The 26,414-nt window shown below is 34.5% G+C and overlaps 1 long non-coding RNA gene across 1 annotated transcript; it reads right to left on the bottom strand.

Annotated features, from left to right (window-relative positions):
- Positions 1 to 13,301: 13,301 nt before the first annotated feature.
- LOC135153599 (uncharacterized) lies at positions 13,302 to 25,324 on the bottom strand. The gene is made up of 3 exons (XR_010293078.1): positions 25,236 to 25,324; positions 24,170 to 24,260; positions 13,302 to 20,532 (listed from the first exon to the last, which is right to left on the bottom strand). It is a non-coding gene; the product is annotated as an uncharacterized LOC135153599 (long non-coding RNA).
- Positions 25,325 to 26,414: the final 1,090 nt, after the last annotated feature.

Genomic DNA, 26,414 nt, shown 5'->3' with positions numbered 1-26,414 from the left:
ACATCACAAAAATATCGATTTTGAGATATCTGATATTTTTTATTATGTCAATGATCCTTTAGGTCATAGACTTCTAGAGGTCAGCAGAGGTCAAATCTGGCTTACATTTCAATTTTAAAATGGAGCCTATCACAAGATAAAACACTGGTCGAAGTTTAATGTTTTAATCATAATTTTTGAAAGTGTTATGGTCAGGTCAGTCAATGTACTCTTACCAATATTCATGGAAATTCTCACAATGGCATAATTTTGGATTAAGGCAAATTAGACGCCTTTCCACCACTTGGATTTTTCTTAACTTTTAGTATGTCATTTTGGGGACTTCATGAAAATGCACTGTGCTGAAATAAATCGTATTGTAAGTAAAATTATCTCTAGAATATCGGGATACATTGGAAGTCAATACTAAATATTTTTTACATTATAACCATATTTATCATGAACTAATGATGGAAAACATAAATTTTCTGATATTCTGAGGTCGTTGACCATAAGGTCATTAACCTCTAGAGGTCAACAGAGGTAAAAACTTACTTACATCCTAATTTTAGAATGGAGCTTATGGTAAGATATACTACTGGTGACAGTTTAATGTTTTAATCATCATTTTTTAAAGTGTTATGGTCAGATCAGCTTTGTATTACTATCAATAATCATGGAAATTCTCACGATGGCAGCCATTTTTGATTGATGCAAATTAAACGTCTTTCAACCACTTGGATTTTATCTGAACTTTTGTGTGTCATTTTAGGGACTTCATGTGAATGCATGGTGGTGAAAAAAAAACATTATTGCGACTTGTTTGGGGTCAAACGTTACTTTTCCTGGACTAATAACAAAACAATAATAGTCGTAATATATAAGCAGTGAAAATAAATATCATGATGTATTATATATTCTGCAAAATACTGGACACGGGCGTTAATCCCGGGGGAAGGGGGATACATCCCCCCGCCGCTTTTCGGAGAGTTGGGATGGCATGTACAATCATCCCCCACTTTTCAAGAAAGAAAAAAAAATTATAATCATCAAATGGTTAATACTACTTTTAATAAGTGGATTCATCTTTAAACGCAGTCAAGTGCTTAAATTGCATAATTTTGCATTCTATACAAATACGAAATGTCTCGCGCGGTCGCTCCTCTCCCCGCTCAACCTATTCTTACATGAGTTTGGCCGTGACAAATCCATTTTTTAGATTACTGCAAAGGTTATATCCACTGCATCATGGCAGTTTAGTAATAATAAGTCCATTTATGAATATGTGATTCCAATGACTTTCAAATATGAGTATAACTTTTATCATTAACAAATTAAAACATCCTTAGAATACACTTTCGTGAATGTGGGTCATCTGGTGTCTTTATGGAAGCGGGGGTTTTGTACGAAAAATATTTGGCCTATTTATACCGTCTTCTTCAAAAGTATACGATGAGTTACTGAAGGCATTGATCAAATCAATGCCGTTAATGAAACATTCATCTTTACAATTTTATCCATTAATAGGGGACTTTAAATCACAGTAATTAACACAACAATGTAATAAATATTTCATAAATGAATTTGTTCAAAATGTGGAATTTTGCGTCATCTCCCAATATGATCTATAAGATTATTCGAAATCTTTCATTTTCGTATTCATCATTGTGATATTCCACGTTTTTGGAAGTTTATATTGTGTCTTGTGATGGCCTATGTTAATTTCATATGGCACACTTATTCCTGATAATCATGATCCTGTTTTTTTTTTCATTCTCATCTCACCTTTGACCAGTGAGCAAATAAGTTTTCATTGAACAAAATTCGACTATTTGAATCCCTATTTGCTCTTTTATATATTTCTTGTTCATATCCTTCTAAGTTTACTTTATTGATAACTACGCTCATTGCCGCAATTTTTCAAATAATTACACTCCCTTGAAAGACGATTTGATAATCATTGTGTTTCTTCAAACTGGAAATTTTGCTCGCTCGCTTCGCTCGCTCGTATTTGGATACTCACTGTAATCCAATAGTTAACGTCACAACAAATCCATTACAATATAACCATCATTGTGATAGTCTTTCAAGTGAAATGTGTTAGTATTATGCACGCAATTATATACCCATTTACAAATAGCCCGTATTATTACCTTATCTCTAATATTGCAGTATTGTTTGGGAAAATACTGGAACAAAAAAAATTGGAACCCTTTTATAAATTGCAAAAGAAATTTCTAAGAAATAGTATGTACGAATTCACCTTTTAGATCTCATTCACGAACTTTTTTTTCCGTCTTAAAACTTTAAAAATATATGACATTCATAAATTTCATATTGCATCTGTGATGTTCCGAACAGTTAGTAACATAATTCCCTCTAACATCTCCAAATGTTTCTCATAAATCATTTAGTTCATTCTCATAATACTCGGTCGGTCAAGCAATAAATTTCATTACCCAAATTCTACTTAATTCATTAAGGCATAGTAGCCCTCGTATATGGAACAATTTTCCTGATAATATAAAGTGTTTAACTACACTAACTTAATTTAAAGCCAAGTAAAAAAACGTGTATATAGGTGAATATTCAAGACAATTTTTTTTACCTAATCCTACTTAATCCGAATGTCCCCCGTCCCCATTGTATGTATACAGGTAATTGCTGATGCTGTGTGTATATTTTTCTATTTGATTTTCATATGTACTTCACCTTGTTTTACTGGGAGCTACAATTCACAAGTACTTATAAACTTTTCAGTAGTTTCCGTTTTTGTCTTATACATGTCATTTTCATTCTTGTACATATTGTTTGTTTTTCATATTGGTGAGAAAATAAATAAATTGAACTTGAACATACGGAAGTATGAGGTCTATTATCATTGCAACTATATATGTAAATAAACATTAACAAAGAACCCTTTGCAATGAAACACACCAGCTAATTTAATCAATGGTCGATCAAAGTTTTACATTCTTCAGCAATAATCATACCTTTAGGCCTTTAACCATTCGTTGCCACAGAAACATGTTACTTAGTACCTGGTAATTCGCAAGGTCGGGTATAAGTGTTTATGGATTGTTGTAAACATGCTTTAATAGAAAAGATGTGCATTTTTGTTCATAGAAATTATAATCATGAAAAACACACCCTCTATGAATTGGTTACTGAGGCAAATTCGTTACTTAGCAACCGTTGCTATGGTGCTCATTGGGTCTATCTATAGAAACATTCATCACATGAGGAATTTTTGGTCCAGATTTGATTTCTGAGCTATTGTGAGTAGATTTTAATGATCTGAACTATGATAAACAATTTGTTGCTATGGAAAAAAAATCCTTAACAATGGTTTTATGGCTAAATGGAGCGAAGCTGTTCCTAAGGTGTTGTGATAGAATGGAACATGCTTTAGATTAAAATATAAATGATAAATCGATTGTGATAATGTAACTCAAGCCCAATAAAAGTCAGTTATTATATATTACTTAACGACCGTTGCTATGTTTGGGAAACTCACACTGGCACCCCTGCTATAAGTGTTGAGAATAGCTTACTCTACCTTTGCGCCAATTTTCATGCTTGTACCATTTTCTGAACATTTTTTCTCACCGAAAACAACTAATACCTAAAACATGCAAGACAACAACCTAGCAAGATATTTTGACACTCTTGATTGTGACATTTGGCACTTTAATCTTTTTTATGCAAAATATAATTTATTATAGAGGTTAAAGAGGGGTGGCTAAAAAGGCCGCCCCCAATATGGATGAAAGCTGTTTTCATGAGGGAGCGTAATGACACAGCAAGAAATTTTCCCACTTTAAACTTCGTATTTCCAACCTACCATTACGTAGCCGTGAAAAAGAAGTTCCATAGCCCTGAAAAGGATAACTTCCAGCATTGCTTTTATTATTGTAGAGATAGTAGGCTTCACTATTTTCCTGTGATTATTACTTTATGATATATGTATATTTTTATCATTTTCTTGCTCATCTTAAAAACTTTTGTTTCCTGTTCACCTGCCAAGTACTGTAATGCGCAGTTGAGTATATACATGTAGGAATCCCGCAATATTAATGTATAATTATCATCATTATTAGTATTGTTTATTATCATCATCATCATCATCGTTATTATTATTATTATTATTGTTATTCTTATTATTATTACTATTGTTAGTATTACTATTGTTATTATTATTATTATTGTCATTATTATTATCATTATTATTATGCGAGTGGTCGTAGCGACCAAGCTAGGCAATTCGCAAATTTAACGAATCTGTCGATAGCATTATATAGACCTATACAGTACATCATATACAATAAGTGCTATCGGTAGATGCATTCTTGAAAAGCACTACAAAGTGTATAAGTGCGGCATAATGCTAATATTCATTATTGAAATTTGCAAATTCCCTTACTTGGTCACTATGAATTACTGTTATTCTTCCAAATGCATCTTACTTGATGTTCTGCAAAAGATATTTAGTTCTATTCAAGCATTATTTTTATCAAAAGAAATTATGTTGGTTTGGTTCTCTTTCCCTTTCTCTCTCCCTCTCCCTCTCTCGCTCTCTCTCTTTCTTTCTTTCTTTCTTCCTCCTATTTTTTTTTAATTAGAAAAAAAAGTGTTACAGTGAATACCATACCACCTGGAATGGCTCCGACGGGCCAGGGAATAGTTACAATATGAAATAGTGCTTTGGTATTTTAATGTAAAATTCGAGTGACTAGCTATCGAAGAGCAACGAAAGATAGCGGGTGACAGCGTCACTAAACGTATTTTCATTTCCCAAATCTTGCGGGTCATTAATGTTGCCATTGGTCCAGAATGCTTTTAGCGCCATCATACTTCAATATTATATCGATGATCATCTGACAGGAGCGGCAAAACGTATTTCCGTTGGGGAGAGCTAAAAGGGGGCACTTATATGCGGGCTTATATGTCTAGCATTTGGGTGCAAACAGTTTTCACAAAGAGATAACGTTTTTCCCTGAATTATCTGCGTGTTACGTGGTAATAAAGTTGTGCACAACATTATGAAGGGATTTATGATTGATGAAATATCTATTCCTCGAGCGAGCGTAGCTTGCGAGCTGTTTGGAAGACAAAGGGAAATTTTAAGTGGTAAAACATGCTTTGTGGTCAATTCCTGCGTTGATTACTAATTAAAATGGGTTCTTTTCACTTGAAGTGACTTTGTTTGTTTAATAAGTGACCGTCGAAACTTTTTTTTTCGCTTTAAGAGAACATGAACTATATATGCAGGGGCGGAGGTAGCTTTTGCTGAAAGGGGGCGGACCGAAAAAATATTTTCATCCACATTTTACTCGATCAGCCGCTAAAAGCTTTTTTATTATGAGGGGCAGTCCTAACTAAAGATTTAGGTTTAACATCTTAATTTTATTCTTACAAACATATCTCGTAAGGCCTTACTAAATCTTGCAAGAACGAAGAGCAAGCTAAATTTGTTATTTTTAAAAATGTATTTAGACCTGAAAATTTTTAACATTTTGATCAGTTTATGTAATCATGAAATGGATGCATATCTTACCGAAGGCCCTGTCACATTTAAGTTGTAAAACTTGGATATCACCAAACTATGGAGACTTCAAGTTGTCCTCATTTGCGATGACCACTCTTCCACTTATACTGTAATACATGAAAAAAAATTTTTTTAAAATTTACTTCAAATTATATTAGGATGTAAAATATATGCTTCACATGTTATATTTTTATTACTGTCCTAAGGGAATAGATACTTAGGAGAAAACCACAAATCCTGGCCAATGGGAAAGTTTTCCTTACCTTTTGTCATAATTTACTTACCCAGTTGCCAATTTGAAATTTACATAGTCTTAGGGATCTCAATTTTAAAACAGCCTTAACTTTCTTATTGTTTTTCCGATTTCTTTCAAGCTATCACCATTCTTCATTTTTCTTCTCTCTCATGCAATTTTTAGGACCACGGATATGCATTCCCTTTTAACGGCCATGTCATGTTACATCTTGTTCCATCTTGTTAAGATGGGACTAAGTCGAGAAGAAAAGACTACTTGACATGTATATTTGGTGTAAAAATGCAGAATATCCGGAGGGGGGGGGGGGTTCTAGAGACTTCAATGCTAGAGCTATAATGGATACGGTGCCAGGTAAAAATGGCAGCGGTAAAAATGGCAAAGGTAATAATGGCAAAGGTAAAAACGGCAAAGGTAAAAATGGCAGAGGTAATAATGGCAAAGGTAAAAATGGCAAAGGTAGAAATGGCAAAGGTAAAAATGGCAGAGGTAAAGCTGACAGAAGTAAAAATGGCAGAGTTCATTAAAAGTCCTGCTTTATCCGACACTTACCATAGTAACAGTGCTTCTCAGCCAATCAGAATCAAGGAAAGTTGTCGGGTCTGACAACGTGTCCGACAAAAATATGAAACCGCATTGAACATAAGTCACCACAGACCCCCAGATGTAAGCATTGCAAGATATTGAACTCATTATCAGTGCTTAGCGTGAGGAGGCCCCGGTCAACATCAAGAACCATGATGTTCTGAATATAATGCAAGTACGAATGCCCTGAGAGCAAGAAGACTCTTCACAAGCAGTGCTTGTTAAACATAACTATACTATGAAGACACTATAGCGTCTTGCAGAATGCTTCGAATGCTACCACGGCAGTAGTCCAGATTGGACCTTGTTGTTTGGAAGTGCCCTTTCCCAAAGCTAACATAGAGGGCACATGTCTCCCAATCTCCAATCAGCGCCAATCCAAGATGAGTGGATTGGCGCTGATTACAGATTGGGAGACATGTGCCCTCTATGTTAGCTTTGGGAAAGGGCACTTCCAAACAACAAGGTCCAATCTGGACTACCACGGCAGATGCCCCACTATCTCGCCTTAAAACTTGAAGAAGGTCACTTGGATATGTCCCCGGACTATTGATCCCCCGTGGGCCACTACTGTTTGTAGGTGGACACCACGCTCGTACACAAAATCACGTAAAGGGTTATTTTCACGTTCTGACAAAGTTCGGGGGTATATTTTAAGATAATGTGCAAAAGCCAAACACTATCACGAATGTAGAGTAATTGAGGCATTACTAAGGGGTTGGGGTCCTCTGAGATCAAAGGATGATAACCCATTTTGGTGACACGACATTTGCTCCTGTGACAATTGCTCTGATCTCGATATCTCAGAGGGCATAGGATTAGAGTTAGGATTATAATACAGTTTTGGTTTGGAAAAATGTAAAGATGCGGATTAGGGTTTATTACTTAATTAGTTTTGGATGTTATAGGTTTTATGTTTGGCATAACGTTAGATTTTCCATCGGAGCAAAAGTCATGGAACCACTTGTTTCGAGTCTGATGATTCACCAAAGGTCGCTAGGCTGCTCCATGGAAATACCAACACAGTATCTCCATCATAGCGGATGAAAGCTGATGGAAGTGATAACAGCTCCGAAAGGGGTTACCGGGGTTTTGAATACTTTATTTACGAGATGCATGCGCTGACATCCTTTCTATTTCCGCGCTACTAACGAAGTATAGACGTTCCATGTACCATATCTTTCCTCCCTCTTTCCGTTGTTCAGCTGCATTGGATGATGAGTTGCGAGGATGCACAGAGGATACAGCGGACGTTTAACGGATGATAACGTACATGGGAAGTTTGTTGCTCGTTTATGTTGCGGATTTACATCGTACACGGCGGAAAGTTCATCCGTTCTAAAAGTTTTGTGCAGGTCAAAACTTTTTGAGCAGATCACAGTGGACGGATGCTCGATGGATAGAGCGTACGTAGCCCGTATGCAATGAGTACATAACGGATGCATCGCGTTTTCCAACGAATGGCAAGATTTTGTACGTTTTACATCCGCCTTGCATCCGTAAGTGCAGTGGGACCGGGCCTTAAAAGATATAAATGGGCTGTATGGGAGTTCGTGGGGGGAGTGAATAACCCCCCTAAAAAATAAATAAATAATAATAATAATTTAGATATATTTTGGATATGGCAACTTTATCTTACTACTTGTCAAATTCATCGAGGAGCTAAACGTCGACCCAATATTCTATAACTCCTTGATTAAGATGCTGCACATTGGTCAACGATATGGAAAATATATTGAATAGACGTTACTTTCCGTGATGGAGGCAATATACCAATCTGGCGTTGGTAACTATTCATATTCCACTATAAAACCACAGACACCCAAGTCGACACTGGGTAGACGGCACCATGAAATCAATGATACGACAAGTAATTAGAACGCTTCACAGTTGATGGAAGGAGGCAAAGTAAAATCAAATGCTACTGACATGAAAAACGATTCTTTTTTTTTTCAGACATGAACATAGAGGGTTCAGAGCACCGTTGCACGAGGAGAAGTTAAAGAGGAAATACTATAACCACTGATTACAGGAGTTGTACAACTCCTATGTGTTCGTCTAAGATCTTTTACACCCAGTGAAATTTGAAAGACACTGGAGAAAAATCACTTACTTAGACAGCATGCTAACCTGTTGACTTTTGAAGGTTCTTTGTGCATGCACATAAATTGGTTAGTTGACATAGTCATCTAGAAGAAAGGAGTTCAAGGATTTTTCGGGCAGTGTAGAGCACTCTGTAACGATATGGCACACGATCCAGGTACAGAGGAGAGGGAAAGTCGTAATTCAGTGATCGTGTTATTCGTGAAACGCACACTTGTCTAGACTGGGTCAAGATCTAGACCATAAACACAAATTTGGATCTATTAAGCAAGAGACTGGCAGCTGGTCTGAGACCTGGTAGAACAGATAACCTTCCCCTGTGTAATTACCAACATGCGACCAGACATTGTAGTCTGGTCAAGCAAGTACAAGTCGGTATAGTCATACTTCTCTGTGAACTGACTTTTCCGTGGGAGGAGAATAGAAATAAGGTCCATGAGTATAAGACATCAGAGTATGCTGGACTTGTAATAGGATACAAAGAGACGGGGGAAAGTAAAGTAGATCTATTTATATTATCCACTTGGGATAGGCTTTATATTCTTCTCAAGGATTGGAATAATCAACAGGAAGAACTGAAAACGTGGTAAAGATTGTTACAAGGTTCTCAGTTTGGATTTGAAACATATATGAAGCCATGCAGTTTACCAAGTGAGCATCCGCATTGCTGGCCCACCTACTGCATGCCATGTTATTGAGGATAATCACCCAAAAGGACTAGCAGGAGGGCATCAACTGATGATTCAGCTGTTATAATTTTCTCAAGACGGAGTAATGGTTGTCATGGTTATGGGCGCGTTTATGGTCTAGTGGTTCTGGCCCTCGCCTTTCAAACAGAGGGTCGTGGGTTCGAATCCTTGCCATGGCGTGTTTTCCTTCAGAATTTTTTTTTTATCCACACTGTGCTGCACTAGACCAAGGTGAGGTGAATGGGTACCAGGCACGATTAATTCGTTGAATGCACTAAGCGCCGGTGATGGTAGCTCGAGCTAAAGCCGGGTAATAATAGCAGCGCTTTGTATCCTCAGGCAAAAAGCGCTTTATAAATCCAGCTATTATTATTATCATCATTATTATGGAATACCAGGTGTTTCATGAAAGAACTTGCCGGACGTTTTATCCAACGGTTGCCATAGTAACGCGCTTCTCAGCCAATCAAATTATAGGAAAGTTAATTATCAGATCCAACAATTGGTCGAATGATGTTGATGAAACGGTCTCCAGGAGTGAAATATCTGTCAGCATGGGCGGAAATCCCAGGGGGGACAGGGGGACGCGTCCCCCTACCCAAAATAGTAGGGGGACACAATATCAATTGTCCCCCTACCATGCCTACTATGTTTGGTCTTTTATGATGGAAAGAAATACATCATTAAAAATCGAAATAATACATGTAATTTGGAGGAGATGACCTTACTTTTTGGGCCCCCTCCTATCGGCGGAGCAAAAATATGGAAAAAAGAGGGGAGGAAAGAAAAAAGAAAAAGAAGGGGTAAAAGGAGGATAAAGGAAGAGGAAAAATAAGAGGAGGGAGACGAGTGAATGAAGTAAGGTCAAGGGAAGACTTGGAAAATGATTAGAAAATAAATTTCATGTCACTACATTAAATTTTCGCCCGCGCTTCGCGTTCGCATAGCCTGTTCGATGAAATATTTATCTTGCTCAATAGGCTGATATGTAGCTTAAAATATCAAGTTTTGAAATATACAATGCATATTTCAGCTCAGAGCTTCGCGCTCGCATTATTGATTTTCATGATAAAAAATGAAATGTATTCAGAATGCTCAGATTCTGCCTAACTCTAAAACACATGCACACATGTATATTGAGATACACAGCTTGATCTTTATTCAAAACGTGCTAAAAATATGCAGTTTCAGATCAGAATATCAAAAATTTTCTGCTCGCGCTTTGCACTCGCATTATTAATGTAGGAAAAGAAAAAATTTCCCATTTTTTCACGATTTACAAAACATGAATAGAGTGTCCCATTTTTAGGTCTGAAATCTCAATTTTCCGCTCGCGCTCGCATTAATTGTTTAGTGCTTAGAATGTCAATTTTTTGGGGTCGGAATGTCAAAAGATTTTCAACTCACGCTTCGCGCTCGCATTAATTAATAGTTGAAATATGTATCGTCTCAATGGCCAACTGCAAAACGTCCTTATTGGGTCACTTTCCATATTATTAAGTTACATACGCATCTTGTTCAGGTTTACAAACATTGCCCAAAATATTCAATTTTCAGGACAAAATACATGAAATTCCAAAAAATTTCAGCTCGCGCTTCGCGCTCGCACTATTTAAATAGGGCTTATGAAATGTATTGCACTTTTTTATGTTGTTTTATAAGAATAAAGCTAAGAAATGACTGTTAGGACATCGGCGTTTTGCCCCCCCCCCCACCCCCCATTTTTCACGACCAAGAAAAAAAAGAGAAATTGAAAGGGATAAGGGTGAAATATAGGCTTATTATTTTCCAAATGTCATGTCAACATCTATCACAAACTTTGATTTCTGTAATAAAAATGTTGAAATTTTTGCACGCTCGCTTCGCTTGCTCGCAACTTATTAATTTTACGTGATACGCCGTATCGAACCCCCTCAAATTTTTTGGCTCATTATGCTACTGGGACAACCCCTTCAAAGAAGCAAACAAAAATCAACTTTGAGTGGCCGATCGGGGAGAACATGGGTGAAAAAAAAAATCGCCCCCCCCCCCCATTGGCGGGAGCTGGATCTGCCCCTGGTCCCCCCTACCTTCGGAGAGAGATTTCCGCCCTTGTCTGTCAGACATGGGTGCTACAGGAATTACGAAAAGGGCCATCTAGGGTCATTCTCAGAAAATGTCACAGTTCCCTCCAAAAAATCACCCCCACCCATGAATGAACAAAGATGAGAACAAAAATGCATACTGTATCCACTTTCAGTGATCAGCAACTCCCAGATCCAAATATAAATGCAGATTAAAAATTACTTTATTGTGGATGTTTAACAAACAAGGTCAAATATTCGAGACAAAGCATCAATGGCGAGTAAGTGCACGTGGGTTGTAATGGCCATCTATCATAAAACCATGCAAAATCTATCCAAATATAAACGAAAAAAAAATGATTGTAGAACCGATGTTTATGTTATGGTTATTAACAAATAGCTTGTATTTCAAGCTATAAGCATTACTGGCCAACAAAAACATTATATGACTACATGCAATAAGATGGTTATGTATGAGGTAATAATTAATTGATTGTGACATTTGATGAGAGCATAACAAATTACATTTATTAGAAAGAGTACAGGATTACAATATGAATAATAAAGAGTGGCACTCAGTTAATGAGGGGGCAATTGATTAATAATGATATTTTGGGAGTATTTCAAAAGCTGGGAGACACTTTGCCCCTGATCTACATGTGAGAGTCAACCAGTGATCACAGGCCAAATCGATCTGTCCAATTACATACAAGTGTCATAATTTAGCCTTTAAAGCAATATCATTTTGTCCAAGAACATAATTCATTTTTTTCCCTACAAAAGCTTTTGATGGAGAGTATCAACAAGAAAAACTTCACTGCAAAAAAAAAGAAGGGAGCTGATTTTGTCACCATGTTGACACAATAGATGCTACATCTATGACTATTCCAGGCACAAACCAGTGTTAATTCAGTACAGCACCGAGGATCTCTCCTGTGATGGCGTTGAACAGTATTTTTCTAGCACATCTTGGTCTTAATTCGACACTGACTCATGGTATTTTTGACACTGATGTTGTTAATTCAACACGGTTACTGCATGGTGTCTATTTCCATCACTGATTATAATATGATTCTGCTCGTGTAAATAGGAGACCACACCCTGTGGTAGTGTTACTGGGATGTAACATGGTAAGTGACTGTGTTCACTGAAAGGTTCCAACATCAAGTATCATTAAGAGGAAACTCTGTTACTTGAATAACAGTATTTCCAATCATATATCCCTCATCTTACATACAGTTGTTTACACCATTGACTAATAACACCAGTTATATATATCATTTTGACACCATATTTAGCAGTGATGAAAAAATGTATCTTTAAAAATGTCATGCTTACCCTGATCCTCGTGATGAACGCCCCCTCCTTGACCTTGACTCGGCTTGAGAGAAGGAGAAAGTGCACATGATGTGATGTAATCAAAATCACGCCACCAGGCTTGGCAATGACAGAACCACTGATTACATAACGAGGTTACAGTGTGAATTCTATCAATTGCCAAAAATCGAGGCGGATGATACCGACGGGATCATTTCTCTGACGGCCTGCTGATCTTCTCTTAATGGTATAAGTTCTGTAAATCCTGATTTATGTAATCATATTAGGCTTCTGTATCTCCTATACCAGGGTCCCGGGAACGATTTTTTTTAACAGGGGGTGCTGATATTCGACATTTGACAAGAAATAAAAGTTTCACTACAAAAAATAATATATCATTTTGGTCCCGAGATATTTCACAAACAAACACAAAAAGGGTTTCACCACAAAATAAAGGTCATTTTGGTAAAAATTTCCCCTATTGGCACATCTACCACAGTTCCGGGGGGGGGGGGGCTGTCTATGTAGAATAACACACGAAGCACCCCCCTCACCCCTGCTTCCCAGGGCCATGTACTAACATTCCATCGTGATCAACGTAGTATGCAAATTATAGTAACATCGTCAGCATAATTATTACTTTGAGTAAGAGCTGTGCAGTGAAAAGAAAACATGGAAAAGGTTGATTATTAGAACATATTAAGATATATTTAAGAAAGTCAACTTAAATGGCGTGCAATTTTTTTTTTTTTTTTTTTGGTTTGGTAATAAGATCTTAATATGGTAATATGATATCTTGTTATAGTGTTTTGGGGTGGGATAGGCTAAATATACCCCAAGACAAAAGTTTGCACATTGGTTTGAATTAAAAAAAATAGCCTGGTATTCACCCAGGAGACGTCTTTCTCTTCCATTAGATTACATTCCTCCTGTATTGTCGTACAACACAACATACCCTCATAAATACAATTTAAAGTACATAATAGTAATTTTACTCTTCCAATTATGTAGAGGTCAACATCGAAGCGATTACAGAGTAAATATATGAGTGATTACGTCAAACTTATAACAGTAAAACAAATACACTTTGAAATGGTTGTATAAATGCAGGAAACAAAACAAAATAATCTTTCCCTTAAAAATAATCAATGTTTCTCTTTAGTAATTCACCCACATTCTTATATTTTTGTAGAAGTGCGCTACGTGCTGCGGCTCCTACTTCTTTTCCATGTCGGAGTAAAAGCGGCATACATTGAATTGCTTTCATATACTTCTTTTTATTTGAAAACGCATGATTTTTTGTCCTTGCCTGTCTAATCATGTGTATTTTTAAAACACTCCTCACGTATTTCCCTAAAGCAAATGCCAATTGGTTTTTATTGAATTTAATACATCTTTAATCACCACCTTATTGTCAGTAAGTGTCAGAGTAAATCAATGAAAAAAAATGTGTTTCTCTGTATTCTGAAAGCATAACAATAAAGTGGTTTTACATAAACGGAAATTAACCCAAAGTGTATTTTGTAAGTGTTAATGTTCTCCTAAAACATTATTCACATTATCTTGAACAGTTAACATATGTAAAATAATGATTTTTTTTTATGTTTGTGTTTCTTTCATTCCAAAATGCTAAATTATTTCTTAATATAGAACGAGAGACTATTGGAGGTGTGAAAAGGGAATAATTCACAGTAGTAATAATTTTCTTTTTTTTTTAGTTACTCGAGAAAACGCACAAATGGACCAATAATCGTCACACTAAAACAGTTGCTCTAGATGTTTACTGTATATTTATTTTCAACACGCCCTACAGAAAATTCTTATATTTTTTTCACGGCTAAATATTTTTTTTTTAAATCAAGTAATGCAACATTTTAGTTTTTGCTGCGTGATGCTGTACTGCGGTTGATACGATATTCACATACTTCTTATAATACGCCTTAAAAGTATATGTTGATGAATATCACTGAACAAGAACTTTTAATATGGTCATTACTACAAATTCAAAAAATAGCGTTGATTTTTATTTCTATGCTTGGATATGTCAGCAACACCCTCATTGTTTTATCGATCTTTTAAAATCATTCAGGACGAATAATAATAATCGGATATTGGTTTTATCAGATGAATAATCGGATAGTGGAGATGACGTGGCCGTGTGGTCTCAGGCGCCTGACTTGAAAGTCCGGGGTTCGATCCCCGGCCACGGCACCTATGCCCATGAGCAAGGCATTAAATTGACAGTACTCCTTTAACCTCCATTCAAATAAAAACCCCATCACACTTATTCGGAATCAGCAGGAATCAAGCAGAAGCTGGAAAGAAAAAAATATTCAAAAAATCTAGAAATTTTTGGGAGGAACTTATGAATGCACCAAACTGGAGATGAAATTCAGTAAATTGACCAGGTGTATCATCGTACACAAGTCAAAATGAACCGCAATGGAGTCAGGTTGATAATTCGTGCAACATTCTTGGACATTCTAGGCGCATTCTAAATATCCTGACTGCATTCTGAGTGCATTCAAAATATTTTTGTCATTTCTTTTGGCCGTCCCGAAGGTTTTGGTCATGTTAAAAACATTCGAGGGATATTTTCGAACGGTGTTCGAAGTAGATTTAAATGACCAACTGGTGGTCAAACAATAGTCCTTTCATTCAGGCCAACTCTGCTTGATTCGGAATAAGTGTGATGGGGGCTTTAATGGAAATGCTATAAGCATTATAAAAATAAACACATACACACCCAATATTCCGTTGTCACGAGACGTGTGTTATTGGCGGATCCAATGTCTCCCATGTATACGGAAGTCAAGACCCTCTCTCTCTCTCTCTCTCTCTTTTTGTAAAAGAAAATCATGGATCCTCCCCTGCAGGTTACAACGAATAAAGTCCGAATCCGAAGAAGAAAGTTATAAACGTCTTTATCTCCTTTGATAAATACTTTTTTTATACAAATTTCTCATATCAAGCTCTAAATATCGACTACTTATCTTCGAGAAATTATTTTTCATATCTTTCAGGGATATTTCTGCGATGTGCTTGTCAAACAAAGTTTTGAATAATCCTCGAGATTGGGGAAGCCATAAAACATATTCTTTTCCAAGCTGTTCAAGTCGATGTCTTAACTCAAGACTAACATCACGCAACAGCATAGGCCTATGTTAATTCAGTTTTGTAGCAACATTCATACTGCGATCATCTTGCGAAATGTACTTTGGTTACGTAATGTCCTAATTAACGAAAATAGCGTGGCGCTCGTGCCAAGTAATGAGAAAAGCCATACACAGAATGAATGGCTTCCCATTTGTATACCTTGGGCCCCAAAACACAAAGCTTAGCGATTGATCGTAAAAGTGAATTGTATGATTGATTACACACAATGGAAAATATAGTTAATCATACAACTAGACCTATAATTAACGATAAGTTTTGTGTTAAAGGGATATTGTCTCTCCGTCTTTCTTACCATGCTTAAAACCATATATACTACATGAATCTGTAAAAAAGGTATTTCTGTATACGTTTTAAGCCTATTTTGAATTAGTATGATATACCTTTAACTTTTTAAGAAATTGACATGGTTTCCAGGCTCCCAGTGTAAAACAAATTATTCCCCTCTAGATATCTAGTATAGGTCTACGCCATCTACATGCAGTTTGTTTGATATCATGATTATAAAATGTTTTATAATTCCATCGTAATTAGTCGAAACATTAATAAGCAAGTGCACTAATAGGGAAACACTAAGCTCACTCGGTTGACATGCTCCCTAACAAAACTTGCCTTTTGATCCAATTTTTTTCTTCTTGAAAAAAAAATGCCTCATATCCCTCAAAACGATTAGGTGAGCAATACGATTTCTCATTCTAAGAACAACTCATTGAAACTGAAGTGATTTAATCATTAAAGGATGTGGTATATAAGCACTCGCATGCAACCATTTATAAATCATCTGTATGTTTGGACGATATTTGTGCAATTATTTGCCTGTAAAAACATCTACCTATATCTATAACTATCTATCTATCTATCTATCTACCTACCTACCTACCTATCTATCTATCTGTCTCATCCTCCCACTGAACATTCATTTCTTCAGAACCCGAGATTGCATACCAGCATCAATCGACTGAGTCTGCAGTGAGGCATACGACAAAAATGTATACGAAAATACATCATGTTGTGTAAAAATGCGTTCACCTCTAACTTGAAAAAAGGGGAAGGTTAACAAAAAGCGTCATTTGATCTTGTTAAACATTAGAAGAAAAAACGAACAAAATTAAAGTTACTTTAGTATGCCATGTTTGTGTTTGATGATGCGTATTTTGCAACTTGCCTTTTTGCAATTATTTATAAGAAAAACCATGACTTAACAATATCTTTACGATTTTAACTCTTATGCAGTTACCAATCTTCATTAGATGTTGACTTAGTCTAACATACAACATTTTCTCTTTCTCATGCCGACGGTGTTCTCCTCCAAGCATCCATGTTGGCTGCACCCCCCAATCTGGCTTGACACAAACATATCTTGCACACGATATTGAGCCTCAGCAGAGGTAAAGCAAAATGTGCTAGTGCCAAACAGACTAGTATAGGGTATATAAGCGGAAAACCTCTGTCGACTCGGCTCTGGCGAGGAGATAAACTGATCAAATCTGGAGTTCTGAGTGGGACGTCAATCTCATACGAAATAAGAACGTTATGGATTTTTTTTTTTACTTTGTTAAATGAGGATACGATGTAATTCATTGTCGTGAATGCAATGTTGCTTTTACATGTCCGTGTATACATGCACATGTATAAAGACAAGATGTAATTTACTGGTATCATGGACCAAAAAATAGTAAATTGAAAAACAACAAAAACAAAAAACACCAGCGATATTCATGATAATATAGATTGTTCACTCAAAAAACAAATCAGTCAAAAATGACGAGTTAATAGGGTCAGCTGGGTGCAACTGTTATTCTAGTCATATTTGACTATTTTCTAGTCGTATTTTACTAGAACAGAGTTAATTGTAACTAGGATATTATGTCAGAAATGCGACAAGCATATCAATTGCACCCAGCTGACTACTTGTCTAGTCAATTTGACTGATTTGTTTTAAGAGTATAGAGGCCCATTACTTCATAGACTTACTATTTTCATGTAAGAGCAACCCACTCCCATATCACATAAACATGATAAAAGTCAATACAAAACTTAATAACGCACAATGTATATAAGATGAATACTAATATACACACAGGGATATACCAAATAAAATTATAAAGACATAATATGAAACGATTACATCATGCATACCCCTGTATTTCGTTTAAAAAAAATTTTAAACTTATTCATCCACTGTAATGCCTTCGACAGATTTCGAATTACATTATGTAATGTAAAAATTATATATTTACGTATTATAGGTGCATTGTCCTTTTTAGATATCCCCGCATAATTTTGTAATTATCCTTGTAAATATACAAACCTGTATGTTTTCACAAAAGGCCAAGTACGTACATTATAAGCTTTACGAGTAAAGGTCATTCAGAGAGATTATATAGTGCCAAAGTAGAGCATGATTGTAACACCCGCTTAATATTATCATCCTATATTCTCGTTCAACATAAAATATTACAATATTTAAAGGCATAAGCAGTTACATTTTTTAATCAATCACACTGATTACATGAAACCACGGCACAGAAAAGCATGAAGAAATACACCGCAAACACCAATGAAACCATGCACGCATAAACAATACATGTTTTAATCATTCTCTAAATTCCTTAGATAACATCAATTATTAATCCAGATGATGAAAAAGGACATAAATTCTATTGAAGAAATTATAACATGTTATATTGATTCTTAATTTGTTATAGTAATTGTATATGAATATAGCCAAGGCCTATATTATATAATTTTGGTTTCGTCCAAACGAAAGCATGAAATGTCAATTAATTATCGGCTTATTTCTAAACCACCGGGTGATTGGGTACTATTACCCAACCTTTTGTGAAAACTTTCCAGTTGTCTGCGAAAGCTAAGTTCCACCATTTGGGACCAAGTTTATGATGTAAGAAGGTCAAGGCCCGTCGGAAATTTTTGACTGATTCAGCGACCGGTTATTGTGTATCCTACAATTCGTGTATTTGATGGTATTTTTTATGGTGAACATGATCATTAAAAGGCTGGGTTGCACGGTAATTCTCATCAACATCACCCGGTCATTCGATGTAAGCCTTTTTACTTTGCAAAATATATACACATATATTATATATATATACATATAAACTCTAATGAAGAAGGAAAATATGAAGCAGGATGGTGCGTGGTGAAAACAAAATGAAGAAAGCTGATGAAGATGATCACGGTGAATGCAGCACTTCAAACTCGAAAATCAGAAACATGAATGTTCTACCCAGCATGCAATGGCACTGAAGAACCAGCTGTTACCATGGAAACACAACACACAGTGAATTCTACAGTGCCATAGATGAGGAGCAGAGAGAAGCAAGGCATCACAAGCACACAGGTGAACGAAGATTGGAAGGAAAATGTAACAGGGTGTTTCGTGGTAACACTGCACTCATAATCTACACTGAAATCATATAATGATTTACAGTTTCATATCCAATACCCTATTTCATTGTGAAGCAACTAAGCGTATGATACTCTACAACAGGCTCATATTACTATTTTAGCACCAAGCGGGCTTCAGAGTTGGAATCTATAACAATTATCACGACTTCCTCTTTTTATTTTGGAGGTATTATCATTCCCTATAAACCATTGATATAAACAATATAGTCAAACTTGTGGGTGCATAAGATTTTAAAGAAAATATTTGCGAAAAACAATTCTGAGAAAAAAACACGAAAACAGTCAAATTATACAGTGCATTACTTCTGCTGGCTGTTCGTGGTATAAATAGATAAAATGATTGCTCTGATCGGGATAATTTACCAGAAAGGCGGGAATTATAAACAATGCAAAAGCACGGATTGGTAAAGCCGAGCCTTGTATTATTGATTAGTTTATCAATAAGAAATGCAACATAAAATACCCCAAACACTAAGACCTGAAAGAAAAGCGTTTAAGAATGACGGATGAACAAAATAATTTCTGATATCTTGCCCGAATCCCAGATAACAATTATTTGATAAGACTGCCACTTTTGATATCAAACTCACCATCGTTTGTTAGTCAAACCAGAACAAACTTTTATTTTTAATTTTCCCATGTTCTGTTACAATATCTGATATATTAGGGACGTGAGTAAAATAGCCAAGTTTTGGAAAAAAATCAATGTAAATATAATGAGCATTTTTGCAATTTAATCCATAAATAGCATATAAAAATAATATTTCTACATTACAGCACATGATAGAAGTATCACTAAGAGCCAGCAAAGCAAAACATTATTATTGCACACAACAAACTTTATATACATAATTATATAAACTCCACACTTTTCAAACAAACACATCAAATATTCACAAACAGCAAGCCAGGTAAACATTACAATATGAATATAGTAAATTGCATGCATTCATTATTTTAATCAATGTTTTAAGATCTATAAAATTAACCAATCAAATGTGGTTTTGTAATAACTGAAATGTACAAATCACTTTGTATTATACTTCTATATTTGTTCTCATTAATCTGTTTCGGAAAACAATTAAGTGTTGAATAACTACTGATCGTGATCTTTTATATTTTATTAAATTTGATTTTTTTTAAATCAAATTCAATAATCATGATAATCAGAAAAGTTGAAATAAAATCAAACTCATTTGTGGTTTGATAACGTTGTGAAAATGTAACCGCTATACCGCATCACTTTCCTAAATAGGTTAACATTTTTTTTCCTGCCAGAATTGAATTATGAAATTGAAAAGAAAAATATTATGTCAGAAAGAATACTTACTCTTATGATACTTACACCAGCAATTGCGTTTTCATTCTGATAGCTTCATAAATCCATGAATTCTGGAGAGAAAAAAAGAATATGGAAATAGAAAACAGGAAATGTATCAATTGGTTTATATAACAAGCGTTCATTTCTCTGGGCTGGTTTTATTTTGAAATGACGATTTGAAAAATTAGAAATGAAATATAAAATGTATAATGACATGAATTCTAAAAAGAAAAGAGTCCTCATTCATTTGCTTTCATAGAAGATCAATTAAATTGTAGATGAATTTCTACTTTAATAATGTTAAAGGTAAGCCTATTCTTTGGTATGCGAGGCTTCATGAAAAGTTGTCACTCTAGAAGGTTAGAAAATAACGATAACCTATATACGCAGTAACACCCTGACTAAATGTTTTTTTTTTTTTCAAAGATATCGAGATACATGGAAAAAATGAATATGTTTTGATAGATCAGTAGAAATGTAATTTTTGAAAAATAGCGGAGAAACTATTTTCAACAGCGACTTTCTTTACAGGGCAAGTCCATCCTAACATCAAGTAGGTGTTTTTTGTGTAAAAGTAGAGAAAATAGGAGAAAAACAACGTTGAAGGTTTTACAAAAAAAAATCAAACACTAACAAATTTACGTTCTTTTAATGAATTTATTTGTATTTTGTGACGTCATATGCAAGCACCTTCCCAATGTGATATCAATTAAATTTCCCATTCATGACGACTTAAAATTTAGAAAAGTGTTAGAAATTTTCAATTTTATTGGTGAAAAAATATTATGGAATTCATTTCACATGACATAATTATGAGGGAGTGCTCGCATGTGACGTCACAAAATCAACGATCCATAACTCGAAACTTTTCATGGATTTACACCATACGTGATTGTTTTTCTTGGATTTATTTATTCCTGTTTTTACAAAAACAATTTCGCCTCTAATGGTTGTTACCATTGAATGAATTTCGAATAACTTATGTAGTGATAACGATAATTATAACGATGATAAACAAGATGATAATTATATCAATAACATCATTATGATAACAACAATTCATAAGATAATGATAAATCGCACCTATCACCATTAATACTACTACAAACGGAAAACCATGATAATGAACAATTATGATAATTTCATAACAATGATTATACGTACGGTAATGAATATGCTAATAATAGGATTATACTGTCATATCTTTTACTGACAAAAGAGCATTTAGGCGAGGTTTTTTTAAGGGTTTATGGTTTCAGAATACTTATATATAAACTTTACGACAAATTGTATATGACCTCAATACATTACAATTACAATTACATCTGAATGATATATATCTGACTCTATAAACAAATTCCTTCCTATAATCAAATTTCCTTTTAAATAATTTGTTGTTAATAATACTGATAATAATATCAACAGTAATGATTATAGTGGTAATAGAAATGATAATAACAATACTTATAATATCCTTATGCACCGAAACAATTGAAACTATGTTTGAATAATATATATTCAGAAGTAGGAATAGAATAAAATATATTTTGTATAGAATTAATATTTGTGTGTCTTTGGTATAAGGGCTGTATCAATGCAAACTTTGAAAGGATAATCATGCTTTAGCAAAGTCTTGTGACTCTTGTGATTTTATATTTTTACGTGCCACTAATCTACATCTGACTTTTAAAGTAAATATTTCATCTCATAACAAATAAAACCACAAACTTTGTGTAATCAAAATTGCTATACATTCAATGAATTTGGATTTAGAAATCAAAATCCTATTTGTGGTATGTACAATGATAATATATATCACCCAGTACCGTATATATTGTTGGCCTACGCTGATTGCTGCACTGTGTAACTTCGCATTGTTAGATATCAAATATGTGAAATACTTAATTGACTCATGGATTTGGCCTTGTGTTTTTTTTTTCAGCCAAATTTTGCGTGACATAAATTTGTATTACACAAAGCAAAGTCGTAAACGTGGAGTTTGGCTTTCATGGCAGTCCAAGCGAATCTCCGAAGATAAATGAAAATTGAAAGAAAGATAGGAAACAAAATGGGGCTAATTCGAGACCTTGCGACAATCGTATACATATCCATGCGTTGAGCTAACAAAGATTGTTTCACGTTAATTCAAATACATCTTTTTATTTCTAAATGAATGAATTTCGAGAACTCTGACCTTTCAGTGTGAAATCAACTATGCATGGGGTGAAAAGGGTTTCATCATTGTTTTCCTTTGTTGAAAATAATTATTGTCATGAGGATGAAATATCGATTTAAATGAAATTTATCCTATTTGCATATATTTGACGTTTTTCTCCCTCGAAGCATAATTAGCAATGTAATAAAAACAAAGGAAAAATCTAACACGTATAAACAAAAATGAGCCAGAGAGTAGCCGCGAAGACGATACTTATTTAGTTTTCCATATTCCCTTACCAGGTAAATGCAACAACTGACACCAATCATGCCAATACAAGTAAAATACACTATGCACTAAATGCACTATATCTTGCTGCGATGACCTCGCTTTAGTTACATGACTTGTATAAAATGTTTAACAAGAAAATGATTAATGCTGCATGAATTGCAATGACAAACAACGCCTGGACAAGTAACTCATGAGACAAAACCACAATATGAAACCAAATAACCACAGGTGATTCAAGACATACAGAAAAGGGGGTCAAACAGTAGGTCTAATCAGTAGTCAAAAATAGACCCTCTCTTATTGCTATTTCCTATTGACTGCTCTTTGATTTCCTTCTTCTTTTCTCACGTTGACACATATAGTATTAGAGATTGTTACTGCACTAATTGGAAAAAAAAATGTTGAATCATATAAACCATCCCTATATAAATTCACATCTTTAGATCTTTAGTCAACAAGTTTTTTTCTTCATATTTTTTATCTCCGAGACATAGGCCTACATGTTATTATAATTCATGCAATCATATCAACAAATTCTTGACGTGGGTCTAACTTATAAGAAGGGGTATAGTTACATTACATCTCACGTGGAAAACATGAAATTCTAACATGATTCCTATCATATTTGTAGATTAAACAAGAACAGTACAAGCATTATAAATCCTTATCATTCATAATGTTGTCATCTTCATTTCGCACTTAAGTTTTTATCAGGCAAGTTAATAAAACCAAACATGTTCAAGGATATTCATGATTTTACTTTGCGTTTTGTAAAGTAACGCTCTTGAATGTAAGTTGTATGTATGTGAAATGCGTCCAAAAAGGAAAAAAAGGAAACGAGCCGAAAAATATCAATGTTTTGTGTAACTTCATTACAATTTTAATAAATATGACAGTCATTTTTTACCTTAGGTCCCTTCATCTTTTCTTGCGATTTTTTCATGCATGATTGAGTATAAACAAAATAAAATTAACCATAAGACAATTTTGCGGACGGTTTCTATACCTCAAAGAGAAAATCACTTTTTTTGAAATCTCATTTTAGTTTCTCCAATATTTCATTTGAATGATTGTATTTGTGTATGTTTATTTATCTTGAAGAGTCATGAGCACCGAAAGGGGAACTGTGTGCTATATAAGTAGCCACCATTATTTATTTTCATTATTACTAAGTATGGAATTCGAAGTTCTTTTAAGAATCAACTCTTCTATATTTCCATAATTTCATTTAGAAAAATAAATCATATTTTATTGTTGCCTACCTTGTTTAAGGACTGAATGCTCTGTCAATCGTCAATGAAATAAAGCGGTGAATTAATGATCAAACTCTTCCTTCAGCTATTGCATGCTCTCCTGCAGTAATTGAAATACAAGTATTGTTCTTAAGTTATAATCATCGGTTTTTTTTTTTTCTGGAACACATTGTATGGGGACGGAATAGCTGTCCCTATCATGTGGAGTCAAATATTAATATGAGCTGGGCGTTTATTTCAAAGTCTTTGCTGAATCATCAATGTGTTGTTCCATGACAGGTGAAGGGAGGGGTGACAAATCAGCTACCCCCCTCCGCTATAGCTCCACTTGTCCCTCCCTTTCGGCAAACTTGTATTTTGTGCGGGTCTATTTGGTGCATTGTGAAATGTACTAGTCGCCCCATATCATGATTATAATGACCACTTTATTGTCAATATCATCAATATTATGTTATTGCATTGATCATTACCAGTAGAAGTATTCTAATAATATTTATAATCATTATTACTAAGTGTAATGATAATACTGATTATTATCCATTAATATTATTAATTTCGATATCATGATTATCATTACTATCATGATAATCATTACTATTATTTTCATTGTTGCAATACATTAATGTCTACCTGGAAATAAAGATGTGTTAAGTGGGTGTACGAGTGGTATATGGACATTAATTACCCCCCATCCCTTATCCCCTAAAAAATGCACAGTATATACAGCAGCTATCAGGAATGGATTAAGGGGGCAAACCCTTTCCTTCCCTCCCCTTTTATAGTTGAAATTTACATTGCGTTTCACGTTTTATCCTGAAAAAAATCTTCTCAAGAGATACCTTGACAACGGGGCACTTGATAACAAAAAATACATTCTAAAACGGAATACTTTCTAATAAATATGATAATAATCTTATTTTTTAGGCCTGTCTGATTTAGAAATCGTGTATTCGTTGGAGTAAAAACAGAAATCCACATATTTGTAGCTTATAAAATCTGAAAATGGATAAAATTCTGTGTTCAGTTATTTTGCTTCTGATCTTAATAAAGCACATCACAATTCTAAATTATTCACCAAATTATCAGCTGTCACCATTGATCATCAAACAGCTTCAAAATTTGAGTAAGGGGCTGCAAGAAGGGAATGATTGTCACTTCTGAAAAATAAATCATAACATGTCATTATTTATTGTCGTTTTGTTTTACTGTCTTCATTATCATTATTATCGGTTTTTGACCTCTCATTGAACCATATTAATTGTTAATACGAAGGGGTTCTATTGTACAGAGTCAGTTCGAAATACTGACTGGTTTGTCAAGGATGAAAATGTCATACACTGTATAAAGCAAATGGAACTTCCCATATATCACGCTCTTATAGAGTCCTGATAATTACATCAAGGCCATGACTTTGCACGTATATGCAATACATATTTTGAGGTACTAAATAGGTGTTGTTCACCGTTGATAATAATGCTGAGATCGATTGCAACCAAGATATCATAATATTTTGCAACTTATTTGATCGTACAATAGCGTAAAATGAAATAAATCCAACATAATACACTACATTCAATTGTTATCATTATATCTCAATAAGTTCAGGCTGAAATGGAAATTTAAAAAAATATATATTTCATATTTGTCTTCTTTGCAGACTAATAGAGTTGGGCTTAGTGATAATGTATTCTGTAGGCAGTCCTATGTATTATATATATTTGTATGTATTTACCATGACTGTGTTGAATGATTGTAGACTTTTATATTTTCTTACTTCGTATACGTAGTTTATCAAAGTGCAATTGAAAAATCAATTAAATTGCCATTGTATCCAACCAGTAATATGACAATAATGCACTTTAAAAATATATTGGTGTGTTATTTGTTTAATAACATTGAATGACATACATTCTGTTACTATGATTATAATTTCTGTCATTATCACTATCATTTTCATCATCATCATCATCACCATTATGATTTCCACTATCAACATCATCATCATCATTATTGTCATTATCATAAATTTTAATTATCATTATCGGCCGTACACCCCCCCCCCAAAAAAAAAAAAAAAAAAAAAAAACGGGAGAAGAATACGCATACCTAATTTCCTTGCAGTTTTTGTATAACATAATAAAGGGGAGAAAGAAATATGTTCTACTATTTATCAGGCAGACTTCATTCCTGATTTATTTTATAGTTCAAATCAGACGGATCCTACACCTTTCATTTAGTTTGATTATCAGATCAA

Source organism: Lytechinus pictus, chromosome 3 (genome assembly GCF_037042905.1).
Source record: "Lytechinus pictus isolate F3 Inbred chromosome 3, Lp3.0, whole genome shotgun sequence".
NCBI lineage: Eukaryota > Metazoa > Echinodermata > Echinoidea > Temnopleuroida > Toxopneustidae > Lytechinus > Lytechinus pictus.
This window is presented reverse-complemented; position numbering and strand designations above follow the sequence as displayed.